Source organism: Aulostomus chinensis, chromosome 11 (assembly GCF_037954235.1).
Source record: "Aulostomus chinensis isolate RoL2024-O1b breed Wild chromosome 11, RoL_Achi_v1.0, whole genome shotgun sequence".
In the NCBI taxonomy this organism is placed as follows: Eukaryota; Metazoa; Chordata; class Actinopteri; order Syngnathiformes; family Aulostomidae; genus Aulostomus; species Aulostomus chinensis.
The window spans coordinates 29,266,325-29,273,824 of NC_141330.1; positions in this window are offsets into that span (position 1 = coordinate 29,266,325).

The following is a 7,500-nucleotide window of genomic DNA, read 5'->3' on the forward strand; positions in this document are numbered from 1 at the left end:
CAATCATCTATCATTCATCTATCTACCTATCTACCGATCATCTATCATCCATCTATCTATCTATCAATCCATCCACCTATCATCTATCTACCTATCATCTATCTATCTATCATCTCTCTATCTATCCATCTATGTGTCTATCTATCTATCTATCTGTCTACCGATCATCTATCATCCATCTATCTATCTTTCTACCGATCATCTATAATCTATCTATCTGTCGATCATCTATCATCCATCTATCAATCTATCTACCGATCATCTATCATCCATCCATCTATCTATCTATCATCCATCTGTCATCTCTCTATCTATCCATCTATGTGTCTATCTATCTATCTATCTGTCTACCGATCATCTATCATCCATCTATCTAACTTTCTACCGATCATCTATCATCCATCTATCTATCTTTCTACCAATCATCTATCATCTATCTATCTACCGATCATCTATCATCCATCTGTCTATCTATCTACCTATCATCTATCATCCAACTATCTACCGATCATCTATCATCCATCTATCTATCATCTATCTTTCTACCGATCATCTATCATCTATCTATCTACCAATCATCTATCATCCATCTATCTATCGATCTACCGATCATCTATCATCCATCCATCTATCAATCTATCTATCTATCTATCTTTCTATCCATCTATCTATCATCCATCTATCTATCTATCTACCGATCATCTATCATCCATCTATCTATCTATCTATCTATCTATCTATCTATCTATCATCTATCCATCTATCTACCTACCGATCATCTATCTATCATCTATCTATCTATCTGTCTATCTACCGATCATCTATCATCCATCTATCTATCTATCATCTATCTATCCATCTATCTATCTATCTATCTACCTATCATCTATCATCCATCTATCTATCATCTATCTATCAATCTATCATCTATCTATCTATCTATCATCTATCTATCTACCGATCATCTATCATCCATCTATCTATCTTTCTACCGATCATCTATCATCTATTTATCTACCGATCATCTATCATCCATCTATCTACCTATCATCTATCATCCATCTATCTACCTATCATCTATCTATCAAACTATCTACCTATCATCTATCCATCTATGTGTCTAGCTATCTATCTATCTATCTATCTATCATCCATCTATCTACCGATCATCTATCATCCATCTATCTATCTATCCATCCATCCACCTATCATCTATCATCTATCTACCTATCATCTATCTATCTATCATCTATCTTTCTATCTATCATCCATCTGTCATCTCTCTATCTATCCATCTATGTGTCTATCTTTCTATCTATCTATCTACCGATCATCTATCATCCATCTATCATCTATCTATCTATCAATCCATCCACCTATCATCTATCTACCTATCATCTATCTATCTATCATGCATCTATGTATCTATCATTCATCATCCATCTATCTATCTATCATCTATCTATCCATCTATCTATCATCTATCTATCATCTATCTACCTATCATCTATCATCTTTCTATCTATCTATCAATCTATCCATCTATCTATCTATCTATCATCTTTCTATCTATCTATCAATCTATCTATCTATCTATCTATCTATCATCTTTCTATCTATCTATCAATCTATCTATCTATCTATCTATCCATCCATCTATCAATCTATCCATCCACCTATCATCTATCATCTATCTACCTATCATCTCTCTATCTATCCATCTATCTATCTACCGATCATCTTTCATTCATCTATCTATCTACAGATCATCTATCATCCATCCATCTATCTATCTATCTATCTATCTATCTACCGATCATCTATCATCCATCTTTCTACCGATCATCTATCATCCATCTATCTATCTATCTATCTATCTATCTATCTACCGATCATCTATCATCCATCTTTCTACCGATCATCTATCATCCATCTATCTATCTATCTATCTATCTATCTATCTATCTATCTATCTATCTATCTATCTATCTATCTATCTATCTATCTATCTATCTATCATCTATCATCTATCATCTATCTATCTATCATCTATCTTCCTATCATCTATCTATCTATCATCTATCTTCCTATCATCTATCTTCCTATCATCTATCATCCATCTATCTATCTATCTATCTATTGATCTATCATCTATCATCTAGCTATCTATCTATCTATCCATCCATCTATCAATCTATCCATCCACCTATCATATGTCTATCTATCCATCTGTGTCTATCTATCTATCTACCTATCATCTATCATCCATCTATCTATCTATCTACCAATCATCTATCATTCATCTATCTACCTATCTACCGATCATCTATCATCCATCTATCATCTATCTATCTATCAATCCATCCACCTATCATCTATCTACCTATCATCTATCTACCTATCATCTATCTATCTATCATCCATCTGTCATCTCTATCTATCCATCTATGTGTCTATCTATCTATCTATCTGTCTACCGATCATCTATCATCCATCTATCTATCTTTCCACCGATCATCTATCATCCATCTATCTATCTTTCTACCAATCATCTATCATCTATCTATCTATCTATCTACCTATCATCTATCATCCAACTATCTACCGATCATCTATCATCCATCTATCTTTCTATCTACCGATCATCTATCATCCATCTATCTATCTTCCAATCATCTATCATCCATCCATCTATCTATCATCTATCCATCTATCTATCTATCTATCATCTATCATATATCTATCTATCTACCAATCATCTATCATCCATCTATCTATCTATCATCTATCATCCATCTATCTTTCTATCTATCATCTATCATCTATCTATCTATCATCTATCTATCCATCTATCATCTATCATCTATCTATCTATCTATCTATCCATCTATCTATCATCTATCTATCTACCTGTCATCTATCATCCATCTATCTATCTATCATCTATCTATCCATCTATCTATCATCTATCTATCATCTATCTACCTATCATCTATCATCTTTCTATCGATCTATCAATCTATCTTTCTATCTATCTATCAATCTATCTATCTATCTATCATCTATCATCTATCTATCTATCTATCAATCTATCCATCCACCTATCATCTATCATCTATCTACCTATCATCTCTCTATCTATCCATCTATGTGTCTATCTATCAATCTACCGATCATCTATCATTCATCTATCTATCTATCTACAGATCATCTATCATCCATCCATCTATCTATCTATCTATCTATCTACCGATCATCTATCATCCATCTTTCTACCGATCATCTATCATCTATCTATCTATCATCTATCTATCTATCATCTATCTATCTATCTATCATCTATCTTTCTACCGATCATCCATCTATCTATCTATCTACCGATCATCTATCATCCATCCATCTATCTATCTATCTATCTATCTATCTATCTATCTATCTATCTATCTATCTATCTATCTATCTATCTTTCATCTATCTATCTTTCATCTATCCATCTTTCATCTATCTATCCATCTTTCATCTATCTATCCATCTTTCATCTATCTATCCATCTTTCATCTATCTATCCATCTTCCTATCTATCATCCATCTATTTATCATCTATCATCCATCTATCATCTATCATCTAGCTATCTATCTATCTATCCATCCATCTATCAATCTATCCATCCACCTATCATATGTCTTTCTATCCATCTATGTGTCTATCTATCTATCTACCTATCATCTATTATCCATCTATCTATCTATCTACCAATCATCTATCATTCATCTATCTACCTATCTACCGATCATCTATCATCCATCTATCTATCTATCAATCCATCCACCTATCATCTATCTACCTATCATCTATCTATCTATCATCTATCTATCTATCTATCATCCATCTGTCATCTCTCTATCTATCCATCTATGTGTCTATCTATCTATCTATCTGTCTACCGATCATCTATCATCCATCTATCTATCTTTCTACCGATCATCTATCATCCATCTATCTATCTTTCTACCAATCATCTATCATCTATCTATCTATCTATCTACCTATCATCTGTCATCCAACTATCTACCGATCATCTATCATCCATCTATCTATCTATCTACCGATCATCTATCATCCATCTATCTATCTATCTACCTATCATCTATCATCCAACTATCTACCGATCATCTATCATCCATCCATCTATCAATCTATCTATCTATCTATCTTTCTATCCATCTATCTATCATCCATATATCTATTTATCTACCGATCTTCTATCATCCATATATCTATCTATCTATCTATCTATCTTTCCATCCATCAATCTATCCATCCACCTATCATCTATCATCTATCTACCTATCATCTATCATCCATCTATCTATCTATCATCTATCTTTCTATCCATCTATCTATCAAATCTATCCATCTATCTATCCATCCATCTATCTATCATCTATCATCTATCTATCATCTATCTTTCTATCCATCTATCTACCGATCATCTATCTATCTATCATCTATCTATCTATCCATCTATCTACCTATCATCTATCTATCTATCTATCATCTATCTATCTATCCATCTATCTACCTATCATCTATCTATCTATCATCTATCTATCTTTCTATCATCCATCTATCTATCATCTATCTATCATCTATCTATCTGTCATCTCTCTATCTATCCATCTATGTGTCTATCTATCTATCTATCTATCTACCTATCATCTATCATCTATCTATCATCTATCTATCTATCATCTATCTATCTACCGATCATCTATAATCCATCTATCTATCTTTCTACCGATCATCTATCATCTATCTATCTACCGATCATCTATCATCCATCTATCTATCTTTCTACCGATCATCTATCATCTATTTATCTACCGATCATCTATCATCCATCTAACGATCTATCTACCGATCATCTGTCATCCATCCATCTATCTATCTATCTATCTATCTACCTATCATCTATCATCCATCTATCTCCCGATCATCTATCATCCATCTATCTATCTTTCTACCGATCATCTATCATCTATCTATCTACCGATCATCTATCATCCATCCTCTATCTATCTATCTATCTATCATCCATCTATCATCCATCTATCTATCTTTCTACCGATCATCTATCATCTATCTATCTACCGATCATCTATCATCCATCCTCTATCTATCTATCTATCTACCAATCATCTATCATCCATCTATCTATCTTTCTACCGATCATCTATCATCTATCTATCTACCGATCATCTATCATCCATCCTCTATCTATCCATCTATCTATCTATCTATCTATCTATCTATCTATCTATCTATCTATCTATCTATCTATCTATCTATCTATCTATCTATCTATCTATCTATCTATCTATCTATCTATCTATCTATCTATCTATCTATCTATCTATCTATCTATCTATCTATCTATCTATCTATCTATCTATCTATCTATCTATCTATCTATCTATCTATCTATCTATCTATCTATCTATCTATCTATCTATCTATGTGTCTATCTATTTATCTATCATCTATCTATCAATCTATCATCTATCTATATATCTATCTATCTATCTTTCTACCGATCATCTATCATCCATCTATCTCCCGATCATCTATCATTTATCTATCTATCTATCTATCTATCTATCTATCTATCTATCTATCTATCTATCTATCTATCTATCTATCTATCTATCTATCTATCTATCTATCTATCTATCTATCTATCTATCTATCATCTATCATCCATCTCCCGATCATCTATCATCCATCTATCTCCCGATCATCTATCATTTATCTATCTATCTATCTATCTATCTATCTATCTATCTATCTATCTATCTATCTATCTATCTATCTATCTATCTATCCATCTATCCATCTATCTATCATCCATCTATCTATCTATCTACCGATCATCTATCATCCATCCATCTATCTATCTATCTATCTATCTATCTATCTATCTATCTATCTATCTATCTATCTATCTATCTATCTATCAATCATCTATCTATCTATCTATCCATCTTTCTATCTATCTATCCATCTATTTATCATCTATCTTCCTATCATCTATCATCCATCTATCTATCTATCTATCTATTGATCTATCATCTATCATCTAGCTATCTATCTATCTATCCATCCATCTTTCAATCTATCCATCCACCTATCATCAATCATCTATCTACCTATCATATGTCTTTCTATCCATCTATGTGTCTATCTATCTATCTACCTATCATCTATCATCCATCTATCTATCTATCTACCAATCATCTATCATTCATCTATCTACCTATCTACCGATCATCTATCATCCATCTATCTATCTATCAATCCATCCACCTATCATCTATCTACCTATCATCTATCTATCTATCATCTATCTATCTATCTATCATCCACCTGTCATCTCTCTATCTATCCATCTATGTGTCTATCTATCTATCTATCTGTCTACCGATCATCTATCATCCATCTATCTATCTTTCTACCGATCATCTATCATCCATCTATCTATCTTTCTACCAATCATCTATCATCTATCTATCTATCTATCTACCTATCATCTGTCATCCAACTATCTACCGATCATCTATCATCCATCTATCTATCTATCTACCGATCATCTATCATCCATCTATCTATCTATCTACCTATCATCTATCATCCAACTATCTACCGATCATCTATCATCCATCCATCTATCAATCTATCTATCTATCTATCTTTCTATCCATCTATCTATCATCCATATATCTATCTATCTACCGATCTTCTATCATCCATATATCTTTCTATCTACCGATCATCTATCATCCATCTATCTATCTATCTATCTATCTTTCCATCCATCAATCTATCCATCCACCTATCATCTATCATCTATCTACCTATCATCTATCATCCATCTATCTATCCATCTATCTTTCTATCCATCTATCTATCAAATCTATCCATCTATCCATCCATCTATCTATCATCTATCATCTATCTATCATCTATCTTTCTATCCATCTATCTACCGATCATCTATCTACCTATCATCTATCTATCATCTATCTATCTATCTATCAATCATCTATCTATCTATCCATCTATCTACCTATCATCTATCTATCTATCATCTATCTATCTTTCTATCATCCATCTATCTATCATCTATCTATCATCTATCTATCTGTCATCTCTCTATCTATCCATCTATGTGTCTATCTATCTATCTATCTATCTACCTATCATCTATCATCTATCTATCATCTATCTATCATCTATCTATCTATCATCTATCTATCTATCCATCTATCTACCTATCATCTATCTATCTATCATCTATCTATCTTTCTATCATCCATCTATCTATCATCTATCTATCTGTCATCTCTCTATCTATCCATCTATGTGTCTATCTATCTATCTATCTATCTATCTACCGATCATCTATCATCTATCTATCATCTATCTATCATCTATCTATCATC